Below are 18,020 nucleotides of genomic sequence, written 5' to 3' on the forward strand. Positions count from 1 at the left end.
CTGGTGCCTAGCCTCCCGAGCCGCTAGGACGTCCCGCATGCGGCGCTGAGATGCCACAACCATGCTTGGCAGGCCAAAGGGCATGCCAACATAGCTATGAGGGGGACCCTCGCATCGACTAACACGGGACGACCAGAAGAGCTGCCGAGACTCGGCCCTGTTGAGCCCTGGGATGTCGATGCAGATGTGGAACTCCTTACCCTCTCCAGGGAAAGGAGCCGCGCCCTGCGGTGGTCCGCGATCGCCCTGCAGAACCCTTGCTTCCTGAATCTCCTCGACTGCCTTGCTGATGAACTCTTGAGCACGTGGCACCCCTCGCCTTGGGATGTAGGGTAGAACCCTAGATCCCAGATCTATCACGTTTGGAGGGAATTCTACCAAGAACATGAAGAACACGAGAGGGGAAACGAGGGGAACACGAGGGAAACACGAGAGAAATCACTCAACCAACGAGAGATAGTCACACATATGCTAGATCCTCGAAACACAAAGAGTGATGCACGATCCAATGTCAACAAGGGACGATACAAAGGGTCTTCTCCGTGAGGAGTTCTTGAAGGTCTTCCTGTGATGGGGTCTTGAATCCGCTTGGGGGATCTTCTCCGAAGAGGCGCTCGACTCCGATGGAGAAGTAACCAAGTGGATGAGCAATGCTCTATCTCAAATATGAGCTATCACAGTGTTAACCCTAGCTAGGAGGAGGTAGGGGGTATTTATAGTCTAGGTCCACGAAGGGGTAAGTGGGTGAGGGATACATGGGCCTCGGGCCTGATCTCTGTGCGCAAACATGCGTCGGACGTCCGACGACAGTCAGTCGTCCGGTCGCTCACGGGCGTTCGGTGGTCCGAAAGTCTTCGGACTTCTGATGTTTTGGCTCTGGTCCGAAAGTGTCGGACGTTCGGTCGGGGTCGGTCTTCCGAGCACTGATGAGTGTCGGACGTACGGTGTCAACCAGTCGTCCGGGCGTTGTAGGTTGCCTTAGCTGGATTTGATCTGGCTGGTGATGTCTCCAGGCGTCGGAAGTCCGGAGATCGTCGGTCATCCGGAGGTCGTCGGACGTCCGAGAGCTATAGCTTCCTGGTAGCTCTTCCTCTTGTTCCTCGCGCTTGGTGTCCTCGTCGACTTGTTCAATGCTCACAGTTTTTCCATGGCCTTCCTCTTGGTTCCTGGTCATGCATAGCACATATGTTTGAGGTAGTAGCCATGTCTCACATGTGGAAAGTGACGATTCGGAGAGGAGCGAGTTCACCTTGTGTCCAATGGCGTATGTTCGAGGTCTCATCATATGTCCTCTTGGGGCTTGGAGAGCAGCCAGAGTGTACATGGGGATGAATGTGGGATGCTCCGCAGCATCCCCCCCTGGGAAAGATCCGACCTCGGATCGTGATCCTCATCACCATGGAAACAGTTGTCGTGGGTGGACTTGTAGTTGGATGGAGTTGAAGGCATGGCGCAATCCAAGTACTCCAAGGTGTCTCCGGTATGTGGTACATGCAAAAATGAGCAAACACAAGCGACACTCAGAAATACGATGGTTAGCGCACACAAAATGTCCATCAATTAAGCGTGAGTCTGTGCGAAGAGGTAGTGCATGAAGCTTATCAAGATGATATAGAATGATATGCAAAGCATTCATGGGAGCAAAAGCATGGTGCACAAAGAGAAAAATTCTACCATTGTGTAAAATGATGTCATAATGGGATGGTGTATCAAAAGCATGAACGTGGCAATGGATGCTCAATATGTGTATGTTATCATGCAATTGATGGTAGACAAGATGATCATGATGTATGAATATGCAATCAAGGTAGATCACAACAAATTTGCTAAGGAAATGCACAAGCTCAAGTAAACAAGCATAGTATTTAATTGATGATGATCAAGATAAACAATAGGTGATGATGATCAAGATAAGCATAGAACAACCAAATACAATAGGCTCAAGTAAACAAGCATGCATCGTAAGTAAGTTGTCAAAGTCTCCAAGATCAATAAGCATAGTATGGTTGCACTCAATACAAGTGGATATGAGAGAGTCAACTAATGGACACAAGAGACAATGATCAAGATATATCATGTGAGAGGCATGAGCATATATGTCATCAATCCAAGAAAGTGAGTAAGAGTGGAACATGGGTGATGTAACATAGCAAGCAATCATAGCAATCAAGTCAAGCAAGCTAGTAGTGCAAAGATGCAACATACTAGAGGGAATAATGGCAAGCATGTCATGTGTGCAAATAGTGTGCATGAATAATGCACATGACATATCACAAGCATGAAAGCAAGATATGAGAAAAATATCATCAATGTATTGGCGAGAGGCCATATGTAAATAGCAATGGGACATCATGACTCTCCCAACACAACAAGCATAAATAGCATGGGGCACAAAGAAATCATGGTAATAGCTACAAGGATATCCATCAAGCATGCAAATACACATAGGACTAGCATAATGGTGAATGGTGGGTAGATGCAAGCAAGGGTCACAATTGCATGGCAAAATCATGTAAAGACGCATAGCATGCAAAGTGAACACGATAGTATGGGAATAAGGTGACAAGTGGTAAATACATAGCCGTGTGAGAGCCAAGTAAAAGAGATGTGCGTAGTCCTTGCGCAAAGGGAATGGTGGTAAGCATAGTCCACGGGATCCCAAGTCATCATTGCTCTCAAGAGCTCGTTTCGTCAACTCTTGGGATTGAGAGGTTGACGAGTATACCCGAGTACCTACACAAAACAAAGACAAAGGGGAAATTATGTGTGGTATATGTACACATCATCCATCATGATGCACACGTGCATGTGTTGGTTAGCACAGAATATCCAATGCTCAAATAGATGAGATGCATGATATAGAAACATGTCATCCATCATGATAAGCTTCTTTTTATGTATAGCATAGTGGAGACTCAAAGGATATAATGCATCATGAGATATATGTAGAGCATTGTTATTCATGGAATGCATATGGTGCACACAATCATGGCAAACATGCAAAGTATGGAATGCATCAAAATCTCCTAATATGTATGAGGAAACTATGGGGGTCTCCTCATGAGCATTAGTCGAAACATCACATGGAGAATATTGACAACATCCAAAACAAGGCATATTTGGAACAATGTGATCATGGCATGGTATAGGAGATGAATTGCACAAATCATGTAAAGGAATGATACGTCTCCAACATATCTATAATTTTTTATTGTTCCATACTATTATATTACCTGTTTTGGATGTTTATGGGCTTTACTTTACACTTTTATATCATTTTTGGGACTAACCTACTAACCGGAGGCCCAGCCCGAATTGCTGTTTTTTTGCCTATTTCGGTGTTTCGCAGAAAAGGAATATCAAACGTGCCTAGGACGTCCTATTTTGGTAGAAAAAATTCAATAAATCACAGAAACATGCTTTTGCGTTGATTCTATTTGCTGTAGATCAATAGACAAATTGCCTAGGACGTCCTATTTTGGTAGGATTTTTGGAGTTCCATAAGTATTCGAAAGTTACAAATTGCAACAGACTGTTCTATTTTTCGTGTGTTGTTTGCTTATTTTGATGTATCTATGGCTAGTATCGGGGGGTATGAACCATAGAGAAGTTGGAATACAGTAGGTTTAACACCAATATAAATAAAGAATGAGTTCATTACAGTACCTTATGTGGTGGTTTTTGTTTCTTGCACTAACAGAGCTTATGAGATTTCCTGTTGAGTTTTGTGAAGTTTTCAAGTTTTAGGTAAAGATTTGATGGACTACAGAATAAGGACTGGCAAAATCCTAAGCTTGGGGATGCCCATGGCACCCCAAGATATTCAAGGATGACCAAGATGCTAAGCTTGGGGATGCCCCGGAAGGCATCCCCTCTTTTGTCTTCGTCTATCGGTAATTTTACTTGGAGCTATATTTTTATTCGCCACATGATATGTTTTGCTTGGAGCGTCTTGTATGATATGAGTCTTTGCTTTTTAGATTACCACAATCATCCTTGTTGTACACACCTTTTGGGGAGAAACCCACATGATTTAGAATTTATTAGAATACTCTATGTGCTTCACTTATATCTTTTGAGCTAGATAATTTTTGCTCTAGTGCTTCACTTATATCTTTTAGAGCACGTCGGTGGCTTAATTTTGTACAAATTGCTGATCTCTCATGCTTCACTTATATTATTTTGAGAGTCTTTTAGAACAGCATGGTATTTTCCATGGTTATAAAAATTGGTCCTAGAATGATGAGCATCCAAGTTTTGATTGTTCCATGCTATTATATTACCTGTTTTGGATGTTTATGATCTTTACTTTACACTTTTATATCATTTTTGGGACTAACCTACTAACCGGAGGCCCAGCCCGAATTGCTATTTTTTTTGCCTATTTCAGTGTTTTGCAGAAAAGGAATATCAAACGGAGTCCAAACGCAATGAAACCTTCGGGAGTGATCTTTTTGGAACAAATGCAAACCAAGGGGACTTGGAGTGGACGTCACGCAACGAGCGAGGCGGCCACGAGGGTGCACGACGCGCCCTGTAAGGGTGGGCGCGCCCCCACCCTCGTGGGCCCCTCGAGCGTCCACCGACCTACTTCTTCCTCCTATATATATCTCCCTACCGCGAAACCATCCAGGAGCACCACGAAAACCTAATTCCACCGCCGCAACCTTATGTATCCGCAAGATCCCATCTTGGAGCCTTGGCCGGCGCTTCGCCTGATGGGGAATCGACCACGGAGGGCCTGTCCATCATCACCAAGGCCTCTCCGATGAGTTGTGAGTAGTTTTCCACAGACCTTCGGGTCCATAGTTATTAGCTAGATGGCTTCTTCTCTCTCTTTGATTCTCAATACAAAGTTCTCCTTCCTCTTCTTGGAGATCTATTCGATGTAACTCTTTTTGCAGTGTGTTTGTCAAGATCCGATGAATTGTGGGTTTATGATCAAGTTTATCTATGAGAAATAATTGAATCTCCTCTGAATTCTTTTATGTATGATTGGTTATCTTTGCAAGTCTCTTCGAATTATCAGTTTGGTTTGGCCTACTAGATTGATCTTTCTTGCAATGGGAGAAGTGCTTAGCTTTGGGTTCATTCTTGCGGTGTCCTTTCCCAGTGACAGCAGGGGCGGCAAGGCACGTATTGTATTGTTGCCATCGAGGATAAAAAGATGGAGTTTATATCATATTGCATGAGTTTATCCCTCTACATCATGTCATCTTGCTTAATGCGTTACTCTGTTCTCGTGAACTTAATACTCTAGATGCAGGCAAGAGTCGGTCGATGTGTGGAGTAATAGTAGTAGATGCAGGCAGGAGTCGATCTACTTGTTGCGGACGTGATGCCTATATACATGATCATGCCTAGATATTCTCATAACTATGCACTTTTCTATCAATTGCTCGACAGTAATTTGTTCACCCACCGTAATATTTATGCTATCTTGAGAGAAGCCACTAGTGAAACCTATGGCCCCCGGGTCTATCTTTTATCATATAAGTTTTCCATCTACTTCTATTTGCATCTTTTACTTTCCAATCTATATCATAAAAATACCAAAAATATTTATCTTATCATATTATCTCTATCAGATCTCATTTTCACAAGTTTCCGTGAAGGGATTGTCAACCCCTTTATCATGTTGGTTGCGAGGTTCTTGTTTGTTTGTGTAGGCTCGTGGGACTTGTGAGGAGCCTCATACTGGATTGATACCTTGGTTCTCAAAACTGAGGGAAATACTTACGCTACTTTGCTGCATCACCCTTTCCTCTTCAAGGGAAAAACCAATGCATGCTCAAGAGGTAGCAAGGAAGCATGGCAATATCATTACATGAAAAACAAAAGCCATTGACCATCATCTCGTCATCTATGCCATAAGTGCAAATATGATTTATTTTAATGGGGCATGCATAGTTACTAAGTTGAGATTGAAATGATGCAATATGGGCGATCTCACTCATAGCATATGACAAGTTTAAAGGATTATCAAACATGAAGTGTCCAATAGAATTTTCACATGATATCCTATGGAGCATAGCATCACAACTAGGCAACTCAACATGCTCATCATCATATTCATCATAAATTGGTAAGTCATGACATGAGGGAGTCGCACTAGCATGAAGCATGGGAATAGCTGGGTCAACATCATGCAAGCAATCATTGGTAAGATAGTCCGCTAGTGGGTCAAGAGAAGCACCATCACCTATGTTACCTTTGGAGCATCTCTCATGTGTTGTAGGTGAGGTGTTGAAGATCCACTCGTTGTCATCTTCATCTTGATGGAACCATGTGGGGGTGCATCATCGTCCACCATGGCCATTGTTGTCTACTTTGGAGGTATGGACTCGTCGAGGATAGGCATGTCGTCATGTGGGAGACCTAGCACCAAAGAAGAAAACACACTCGGAGTAGAGGTTAAGTCGTTAGAAATCATAGTAGCCTCACGTGTCGTGTCAACTACCTCATTCGCTAAGTGTTGTGGCTCACTCACTCCCTCTAGGATGCTCTCACTCATATGGTTGGTGGAGTCACTCAAATGGCTCTCAACCTCACATAGGATATGTGGCAAGCTCTCATGTGTGGGGCTAGTGGTGGTCACACTCATCCTCTCATAGGAAATGCACTCAATGTCATATATGGTGGAGTCACTCATCTCACTCATGGGGTGGTGGCTCTCCTCACATGGCAAATGGGGCATCTCATGATATTTGGGTGTCAGAGAGATGTAGGTGCAAATGTCTCCAAACTCAACTCCTATCGCCGCCTTGGTTGAAGGGATAGTTCCATGCTCAACCTCCTCGTCCATAACACCTCCAAAGATGAATGTAGTGGGATGTGGCAAAACATCACTCGCCTCCGAGACAAAGGATAAAGTCTCATGTGCGGTCGTGTAGCTTGACTCGGAGTAGGAGTCCAATATGGGCGTCATCATCATGTTGTTGAAGAGGTTAGTGCTCGTCACCGTAGCCGAAGGGGATGGACATTGCTCGACCGTCTTGTCACCATCTTGTTGTTGGAGGCCCTTATGATGTGGCACCTCGTAGCTCGTCTCCATGACCAAAGGGAAATTTCCATGCTCAGCCATCTTTCTTGAGGGGCTTCTGAAGATGGAAGTGTCGCCCTCGCTCATAGGTGGTCGCCTTGTTGTTGAATATGTCGATGTAGGAGAACTCTTGGAAATTTAGTGAAGATGACGTACGTCCAAAGGCGAAGATGCCGAAGTGGTTGGTGTAGCCGTAGCTCCGTCTTGGTGGTGCTCATCTCGCGGTCTTCTCTTTTGCTCATGAAGCTTCGACTTGGCGTGAAGTAGGGCTTGTTGGGACTTGTACATTTGCGCTTGTGGATCATCTTCATGATTATGATGTCGTTGTCGTGCTTGAGCTCATAGTAGATGTCATTCGTCGTCGTCGTGCACATGTTGCTTGGAGGTGACTTTCCCTTCATGATGATGTGGATCACGAACGGGATGGTGGTCGCCATGTAGATGTGGACGTGGACAAATTGCGCTTGCATCACTTGGGTGCTCCGAAGATGATCGACTTGGTCGCCACCGCCTTGAAGATGACGAAGGGGAAGTAGAGTTGATTAAGGCCCGAATCTCCTCCATCCTTGCATCTTGCTCCTCCTTTTATGCGGAAAGCTTGTTGTCAATGTAGTTCCTTTTCCTTGCTTCAATGTCGATGGAGAGGTTGTTGATGCGCTCTCACAATATTGATTGCGCATCTTGCATTTGTCGTTGTAGATCGAAGATGGACGATTTGGTGATGCAGTTGTTCACGCCGTCATTGTTGTCAAAGATCGGAGATGAAATGCCTTTCCTAATCATCACAAGACTCAAGCAAATATGAGTGGAAGAAAGGATAGAACTATACCAAATGTACCTTGACCAATGTTGAAGATGGATCAATGATCACTCAATCATGGACAAAGAAATGGCACAATTGGTACCGATCTCGTCGATTTCTCACACCTACACAAGTAAGGCTTCTGGTGGAGCTCGGTGAGGACGGTGGCACAAAAAATTTGATGCAAAATGTTAGCAAGAGTCAGTAATGTTGAAAGAGATTCACAAATTTGCAAGTGAAACAAGTAGACCAATAGCAAAGAATGGCATAGAGAAACACACACACGGATAGATAAATGGGGCCATGCAACCAAGGAATGAGCACAAAATATGAAATCCACGGAAAACGCTCGTGTTGCACAACTCAAGAGAGACACTAGCGCGATTGCTCAATAGGTGGATACGACACTTGTGCACAACCTATAAGATGCAAAATGTAGCAACTTTCTATCCCAAGTATGCTATGTATATATGGTTCCCGATGTTCCTCTCAAGATGATCCAAGATGATTGGCTATGACAATCTTATATGCAATATGGTATGATGCTATGGCACTTGCTTACAAGCTCTTTGTTCTCTCTTTTGCTTAGAAGATTTATTCCTTTTTTTGTATGGCCACTTTTGCACAATGCACAAACCAAGATAGCAATTGTGTATATGCGGGAACAAACTTATGACACATAATATGATACCAAGATATGCACCACGATGATATGGTATGTATGCTATGGGAAGTGTGATCACTAATGTGCACAAGTCACGTTGCCGGCAATACTCAATGGCTAGTCTCGATAGGCAAGTAACACAAAATGGGCTAGGGGTTATCAATGCAATTTGCAAGAGGAATAAACAATGATGTCGTCGAGGTTACCGTCCATGGCGATGATGAGAGGCGGTGTTGCCAATGTCGACCCGTTCCTAGTTAGCCGAAACACCCTAGGAAATGGAAAAACCGCAAACTCAAAATCTCCAATGGCAAAAGTCAAATGGTGGTAGCGAAAACCGGCGGTAGTTTTGCACTCGGCAATGCGGAAGTGGAATGATGGGCTACACACATGTCAGAGTTGAAGTTTCCGTCCCTAAGTAGCCGAAACACCTTAGGAGACACAAGCCACAACTCAAACAAGCTCAAACAAAATTGGGTTAAGTTGGGTTGTCGGAAGTGTATGGTGGGCAAGATTATGTGGAAGTGGAGGTGGTGGTTGATGAAGAAGCAACCATCCCTAAGTAGCCAAAACACCTTAGGAGACTCGAATCACTACTCAAGCAACCACTTATGCTAGGTGGATCAAAATGAGTTAGGTTGCGGAAGTCAGTGGTGGCAATGCAAATGATATGATGGAGGGCCTAGTCAAAGATGCCAAAATTCACAAAATTTAATGGAGTCAAATGGTTTTGGTAGTATTTTTGTGGGATGGGGGATGTCAATAGCTTCAAAACGAGCTAAAGAACGTCGAAATCGGAGTTCGTAATTAGTTATGGGCAAAACAAAAATCAGCCGAAGTTCATATCTACACGTGTCAGACGTCCAATAAGGGTCGGACGACCGGTGGCTGGAGCGCGGGACAGACGTCCGGAAATGGCCGGAAATTTGTTGTTTTGGTACTGGATCGGGGGCGTCAGACGTCCGGTGTTGGTCGTCCGTCCGATGGTTCTGGGGGTCCGGACGTCCGGAAAAACGTCGGTCGTCCGGTGGGTCAGGGTCAACGCGAGATGCGAATTTCAGGACGCGATTTTGGGAGGAATTTGGGGATTTCGGGGTCAAAATTGAAGAGATTTCATGGATGAAAGATGGGGAAACTTGGGGAGATGCTAGATCCAATCAAAACCAAGCAAATCCATGGATCAAAATCAACAAAACTTCCACAAACCAACAAATCACAAAAAAAATTGGGGCTATTTTTGGTGGGGAGTTTCGAATTTTAGGACGAAATCAACGAAACAAGGCTAGAAAACGGTGGGAGGGACTCCAAATACGTGATCAACATGGCTCATGATACCAAGATGATATAGGATAGAACCCTAGATGCCCGATCTTTCACATTTGGAGGGAATCCTACCAAGAACACGAAGAACACGAGAGGGGAAACGAGGGGAACACGAGGGAAACATGAGATAAATCACTCAACCAACGAGAGATAGTCACACATATGCTAGATCCTCGAAACACAAAGAGTGATACACGATTCAAAGTCAACAAGGGATGATACAAAGGGTCTTCTCCGTGAGGAGGTCTTGTAGGACCTCTCGTGATGGGGTCTTGAATCCACTTGGGGGATCTTCTCCGAAGAGGCGCTTGACTCCGATGGAGAAGTAACCAAGTGGATGAGCAAAGCTCTATCTCAAATATGAGCTATCACAGTGCTAACCCTAGCTAGGAGGAGGTAGGGGGTATTTATAGTCTAGGTCCACGAAGGGGTAAGTGGGAGAGGGATACATGGGCCTCGGGCCCGATCTCTATGCGCAGACATGCGTCGAACGTCCGATCGCTCACGGGCGTCCGGTCGTTCGGAACTCTTCGGACTTTCGATGTTTTGGCTCTGGTCCGAAAGTGTCGGATGTCCGGTCGGGGTCGGTCGTTCGGGCGCTGATGAGTGTCGGACGTCCGGTGTCGGGCGGTCGCCCGGGCGCTGTAGGTTGCCTCGACTAGATTTGATCTGGCTGGTGAAGTCTCCGGGCGTCGGACGCCCGGAGATCATCAGTCATCTGGAGGTCGTCGGACGTTGGAGAGCTGTAGCTTCCTGGCAGCTCTTCCTCTTGTTCATCGTGCTTGGTGTCCTTGCCGTCTTGTCCAATGCTCGTAGCTATTCCATGGCCTTCCTCTTGGTTCCTGGTCATGCATAGCACATATGTTTGAGGTAGTAGCCATGTCTCACATGTGGAAAGTGACGATTCGAAGAGGAGCGAGTTCACCTTGTGTCCAATGGCATATGTTCGAGGTCTCGTCATATGTCCTCTTGGGGCTTGGAGACTAGTCGAAGTGTACATGGGGATGAACGTGGGATGCTCCACTGCACCTTGTGCCTTCCCCTGGGAAGCATCACTACAAAAAAATACACTTCCGTGATGATACGTGTTTGTCACAGTAGGTCACGTTTTTTGTCATGCATGTACATCCATGACAAATTTATGACAAAATCAAGATAGTCATACATGTGCTGTCATAGAAGTGTTCCATGACATTACCAAAATTATCATCATGGAAGTGTCCACTTCCATGACGATAAATCGTGCGTCACAGAAGTGCTTTCGTCAAGGGTGACCGACACGTGGCATCCACCGTAACGGAACGCCGTTAAGCTATCGGGTCGGGTTTTGGATCCGATAACCCGTTAACAGCCCCGACCAATGGGGATTTTCCACGTGTAAAATCGTCATTGGCTGGAGGAAACACGTGTCGGCTCATTGTTGGGACAGATGTCATCCACTCATTGGACAGAAGGCGCCTATGATACGTCGACACGTGGCCCGACCCAACAGAGGCCCATTCCTGTGAAAAGGCCGGCCCGTTTGACTTGGTCAAAAGGTCACGGGCCGGCCCATGGAAAGCCTGTTAATGGCCTGTTCGCATATAGCCCATTTACAGCCGGCTAACCCAAGGCTCATTACGCCCTATCCGAATTAGGCCTAGTAGCGTCATCTGGGCCATCTAATATGATTCCAGCCCGTTTTCACTTCTGGCCCATGTATGGCCCATGATGTCTTTCGGCCCATATGAGGCCCTATGTAACCTTTGGCCTATTAACGGCCCGTGGTGAAACTGGCCCGCAATGAACAGTGTATCACTTTAGACCCATTGACGGCCCGTGGTGAAACTGGCCCATAATGAACAGTGTATCACTTTATACCCATTAATGGCCCGTTATTCAATTGGGCCATTTCCAGCCCATGTTATCTTTCGGCCTTCTCAGAGACCATTTATTCTTGGGCTCATTTCGAGCATTCGTTTACTTACGGCCCGTTACTGTAATTTTCTGCTTGTGGGTGAAATTCAGCCCGTGGTTACAGTCGGCCCATTTGTGGTCCGTTAATACATTGGGCCGTTTTTATAGCGTCATCAAATACAGCCTATTAACGATGGCCCGTTATGGTCGGCCCATGAACGGACGATTCCAACTCTAGCCCGTTTACGGCCATAATGCGGCCTGTTATTGGCCCATGTTTGGCCAATCGATCATACGACCCGTATAAGGCCCATCGATGATAGGGCCCGTAGAAGGCCCATTGTTTCTACGGCCCGTAGAAGGCCCAATGTTTCTACGGCCCGTAGAAGGCCTACTGTTTCTATGGCCCGTAGAAGGCCCACTGTTTCTATGGCCCGTAGCCTAGTGTCACTACAGTAAATATTAGCCCATGGTTATTGTGGCCTAGTTTTAAAAAATAGGTTATTGCAGCCACTAGCAAACCGCGGAAAAAGAACTGCACTGACTACAAGCAAACAAATAAACAAGACAACAAGGAAATAAATAAGCAAGCAACTTATGCTAGGCTATCACGGCTATTACACATATTACATCCACTGGGCATCAAAGTTCACCACTAGTGCAAATATAGGGAACACAGCAGCATATAAACGCCGCAGCAAAACAAGTCCAGAACTGAAACCACTTCAGAAGAGTTCAAGAAACAATATCCTGGGTACCCATAATGCTGGCAAGATGCTTAGCAAGCTTATTAACTTTCTCTTGTTTGGCGCTTAAATCCTCTAGCGCTTGTTGTTGCACAAGAAAGTATGCATCTGAATTCTGCAGGAACTTCCTCAGTCCTTCGGCTTCTTGCCGCAGCACAGATGACTGATGCCTTTCAGCTTGTAGCTGAGACTGAAGAAGCCGAAGTGATTCAGGCAGCGAGTTCGAAGAGCTTGTGCCAGCGGTACTGGCCAGTAACTCGAACACTACATCAACGAGGACTGTGGGGTTTTCTCACTATCTACAAGATCGTTTTTATCACCTTTCTTGGAGACCAACAGGGTTGTCTCACTATCTTGAACCTTATCTGCATTACTTTCTCTACCATTGCATAGTGGGGTGCTCTTCTCCAATATTCTGTTTGCATACTACAAGAGAAACAAGCAGACACATCACAGGTTTAGCTTGTAGTATACCAAACTCATTTTGGTAAACCGCTTCAGTAGTAAGGTGGACAGGATAACAACATGAAACAAACATATATCTATGTACTATGGTCACTGTATTGTCCATATCATTCTAGTTTATGTTCCCTAATCAAGATAGAGACACAGTTCAACTCATATATTTTTAAGACACAACAGCATAGACATAATATAAGTGTGAGAAACTACACAACATTGGCAGCACTTGTAATGCGCATCACATGAGAACATAACTGTTTATACAACTTAAACTGAAATCAACATAGAGCAAGAAGTTAGAACAGCAATCTAGTTAAAGAAATAGGTTTAAAACATACCTGTTGCGCCATTGGAGTTTCAATTGGATCCTTCAAATTCAAAAGTAGTGTCATGCCCAATATGTGACCCTATCCAAAAGGAACTCGAAGGTCCCACCAAGGATAGACCCGCATATTGAAACGCTTTTGCAAGGTGGATATCATTACATCAACATTACATAATAGATGGGGATACATACAAAAGGCATACAATGCCAGACGAATACAACATCACAATATATAATAGCATCATCCGTCTACGGATGAATCACAAACAGAAACTTAAATGACATCCACCCTGCTAGCCCAGGCTGCCGACCTGGAACCTATCCCCTGATCGAAGAAGCAAAAGAAGAACTCAACGCAAGCAAACATCGCTCTCGCGTCATGATCATCGCATAACCTGTACCTGCAACTGGTGTTGTAGTAATCTGTGAGCCACGACGACTCAGCAATCCCATTACCATGGGTATCAAGACTAGCAAAGCTTAAAGGGAAAGGAAGGGGTAAAGTGGTGAGGCTACAGCAGCGACTAAGCATATATGGTGGCTAACATACGCAAATAAGAGCGAGAAGAGAGCAAAAGGAACGGTCGTCAACTAGCAATGATCAAGAAGTGATCCTGAACTCCTACTTATGTCAAACATAACCCAAAGACCGTGTTCACTTCCCGGACTCCGCCGAGAAGAGACCATCACGGCTACACACACGGTTGATGCATTTTAATTCGGATCTGGTGTCAAGTTATCTACAACCGGACATTAACAAATTCCCATCTGCCTATAACCGCAGGCACGGCTTTCGAAAGATTATACCCTACAGGGGTGTCCCAACTTAGCCCATGACAAGCTCTCGCGATCAACGAAGGAATAGACCTTCTCCCAGGAAGACCCGATCAGACTCGGAATCCCGGTTTACAAGACATTTCGACAATGGTAAAACAAGACCAGCAAGACCGCCCGATGCGCCGACAATCCCGATAGGAGCTGCACATATCTCGTTCTCAGGGCAACACTAGATGAACACTACGTACAACTAAAACCAGCCCTCGAGTTTCCCCGAGGTGGAGCTGCAAGTGGCTCTGGTTCGGACCAACACTTAGACAAGCACTGGCCCGGGGGGGGCTGTAATAAAGATGACCCTTGGGTTAATTACTCCCAAGGGAAATATAGGTGGTGTTGAGGCAAATGGTAAAAGTCAATGTTGGGCCTTGCTGGAGGAGTTTTATTCAAAGCGAAATCTCAAGGGGGTCCCATAAATCACCCGACCGCGTAAGGAACGCAAAATCCGGGAACATAACACCGGTATGACGGAAACTAGGGCGGCAAGAGTGGAACAAAACACCAGGCATAAGGCCGAGCCTTCCATCCTTTACCAAATATATAGATGCATTAATAATATAAGAGATATTGTGATATCCCAACCAAAAATCCTGTCCACCATGGAGCAATCTTCAACTTCACCTGCAACTAGCAACGCTATAAGAGGGGCTGAGCAAAGCGGTAACATAGCCAAACAACGGTTTGCATAGGAAAGGTGTCAAAGGTTAGAGGCTGACATGGCAATTTGGGATGGCTTGATAAACAGGTAATAGGTAGCGCAGCAAAGCGATAGAATGAAGCAACTAGCATAGCAATGATAGTAGTGAGATCCAGGGTAGCGGTCATCTTGCCTAAAATCCTGCAAGGAAGAAGAACGAGTCCATGAAGAAGACACACGGACATAGTCGAACGAATCCTCACAATCGCAACATTACCGGAACTAAGAAGCAACACCGGAAAGAAACAAACAACATGGTAAACCAACAAGCATAAGCATGGCATGATGCACAATCAAGTACGATGCATGACCGGTTTAATGAGCATGGCATGGCAAAGTGCAACAATCAATACTACAAGTTAAGTGGAGCTCAATATGCAACGAGTTGCATATTGACGAAACACCACATCAATTATTTAGTTCTCTCTCGGTTAGGTACCCAACAACATTAAATGTTATTAAACATGGCAAGAGGTGAAACATATGAAAACTACCTATCTAGGCAAGTTTAAATGAGGCCAGAAACAACAAACAACAACTCCGGAAAATCCCCATATGCAAATTTTAGATTCGGTACTGTTCTGCCCTAAAAACAATTTAGAGTTGTTAAACAGGAAAATAAAGTGGACCATGTTAATCTAGGCATTTTTCCACCCCATATACATATAAAGTTTATTAAATTCGGAGGTACGGTTATTTAGTTATGAATTAAAGCATTTTAACATGGCATTTATGCAAATTTAAACAAACAGCAAGTTAAACATTTTTAACATGGATGAAAATGGCATATTATGAAAGTAGATAAAATTCTAAGCATTTTTCATATATAACTTGTTTTAAACCGATGCATGGTTAATGAGTTATTAATGCATGAACTTTAGGGGTTTTTCTGTAAATCTGTTAATTCTACGGATAATGTTAAAATCGCAGAACGGAAAAAAACTACTGGGCTGAAACTGTTGGGCGCTGGGCTGCTCACCTAGCTGGGCTAGGCACAGATCGGTGGAGGTGGGAGCTGCTCACATTGGGCTTCAGCCCAGGACGGTGGCGCGGCTGGGCTGGGCCTTGGGGAGGCAAGGCCCACAAGGGCGTCCCTCGCGGTCAACGAAGGCCTCGGGCGCTCCTCGTCCTCCCCGACAGGAAGTCGAGCGAGGCCATGGCGCGGCGCTGGCGAGGACTGATGGCGGCTCCGGTGATGGTAGGACGACGACGGCGAGGCGACAAAGGGCGGCAGAGGGGTGGATCCAGGCGCGAACGGGCGTTGGGGTCCCGTTTCTGGCCGGATCGAGGCAGAGGGCAGCGTCCCATGGACTCCGGCGTGACGTGGGAAGGCAGGGGACCGACGGGGAGGTCCGGGCGATGGCGCGGGTGAAGTCTGGCGAGGCGGCGAGGGGAGACTGCGGCGGGGGCGCGCTCCTGCGAGGCCCGGTCGCCGGAGTCAGCCGGCAGCAAGGCGGCGGAGCTCTGGATCGGGAGCTCCTCTCCTGATCTGGAGCTTGGGGAGCAGGGGCGACGCGGTGCGGGCGCCTCGGGCACCTCGGGCCCAGATCGGCCCGGGGCGGGCCTGGGACGGGCCTGCGGTGAAGTGGGGATGCAGGGGAGGCGACGTGGCGGGGCTTGAGTGGCTGCGGGAGGCGGGGAAGGCGACGTGGCGGCGCCCGGTTGGCCGGGGCAACGTCTCAGGTGGCGGCGCAGCCTCTGGGCCGGCGACAAGTGGCGGCGAGGGAGTGGGGCGGCGCGGATTCTGAGGAGGAGGAGGCTAGAGGTAGGTGGAGGGGGGTTAGGCTGCCCAAAATGGACAAGGGGTGTCCATATATAGCAAAATTGCTAGGGTTTGGGGGTTAGGAGGGGTTTTGGGGGCTTTCGGAGCCTCCGATCGCAATCCGACGATCAGGAAGAGAGGGGGGTTTAGCTGGGCTACAGGTGCGCTGAGAAGAGGGGTTGGGCTGAGAGAAGAGGAGAGAAAGAGAGGCCGGCGGTAGTTTCGGAGACCGAAACGTCCGACGAATAAACCAACTATATCGCTGTTATAAATATAACGGTTGGGCAGTCAAACGAACTCCGAATGCGATGAAACTTGGCAGGCGCTCTGTCTACACTATAATAAGACCGCACGACAAGTTGCAACCCATTCCGAGAACATTTTTATGCCACTTATAAAATAATATTTCGGAGGTGCCGCGGGCGCGTGTGAGTGTGTCCGGACTCCGAATGGACAACGGAGAGAACCGGCGGAACACGAACGGATGCAAGTTTTGAAAATCATGCAGATGAAATGCAGATGATGACATGAGATGAGATGCATAACAAGAACAAAAGCAAAACAACAGACAAAAACCCAACCACGGAGGAAATATCATATAGCATCTCCGGAAAAGGCAAGAGTTGGAGTTACGAATATGGAAAGTTGTATCCGGGGCGTTACAACACTCCACCACTACGAGAGGATCTCGTCCCGAGATCTAGGATGGCACCGGAGGGAAAAGGAATAGGAAGATAAGCGGTAAAACTAAGTTGCTTCTTCGACAAACGAGTGAAACCACGAACTTTGAGAGGTTGAGCAATTAGAGATGACCGAGATTGCAAACAATCTGTTAGAAAAGAGGAACAAGGAACATTACGGGAACTTGAAGGTTGCAAAGACATGAATCAAGAGTTTAATGGACAAGATAGAATTCGAAACCACTCCGGTTAAAACGAGATAAGAATGAATAAGAATGATATAATTTTGACAGCACTCCGACTGTAAATGGAAGAAATTGAACATGAACTTGACAAGATGAGAGGATACTTGATGAAATCAACAACATACTGCCTCCGGAACTATTGAAAGAGTGGCATAATGGGTAAGAAGGATTTCAGACAGCACTCCGATTGAAACGATAGGCAAAACTTGATAATATGAAAAGAACTTGAAGAGATGACACCACACTTCGGTTAAATGGAGAAGCAAGGAGAAGAACATGATCTTGCCAAAGCAAGATGATGAGTGAAAATACCAACATCACAATGCCTTCGGAACGAAAGAATAGAAGCTAGATTGTTGGGATAAAGGGGCGGAGAAGAAAATGACAATTTCTGCCGCAAATGAACTTGGAAAGCATCGTTGCGAGAAGGATTGAATGGAGTTGTTGGAAAACCAACAACGAAAAGAATAAGCTTGTAGTGGGCTTATGGAAAACATCCCAAAATTATGAGGTGACAATCGGCCACTAACGAAAAACAATTG

The sequence above is a fragment of the Triticum dicoccoides genome, chromosome 1B (assembly GCF_002162155.2).
Source record: "Triticum dicoccoides isolate Atlit2015 ecotype Zavitan chromosome 1B, WEW_v2.0, whole genome shotgun sequence".
In the NCBI taxonomy this organism is placed as follows: Eukaryota; Viridiplantae; Streptophyta; class Magnoliopsida; order Poales; family Poaceae; genus Triticum; species Triticum dicoccoides.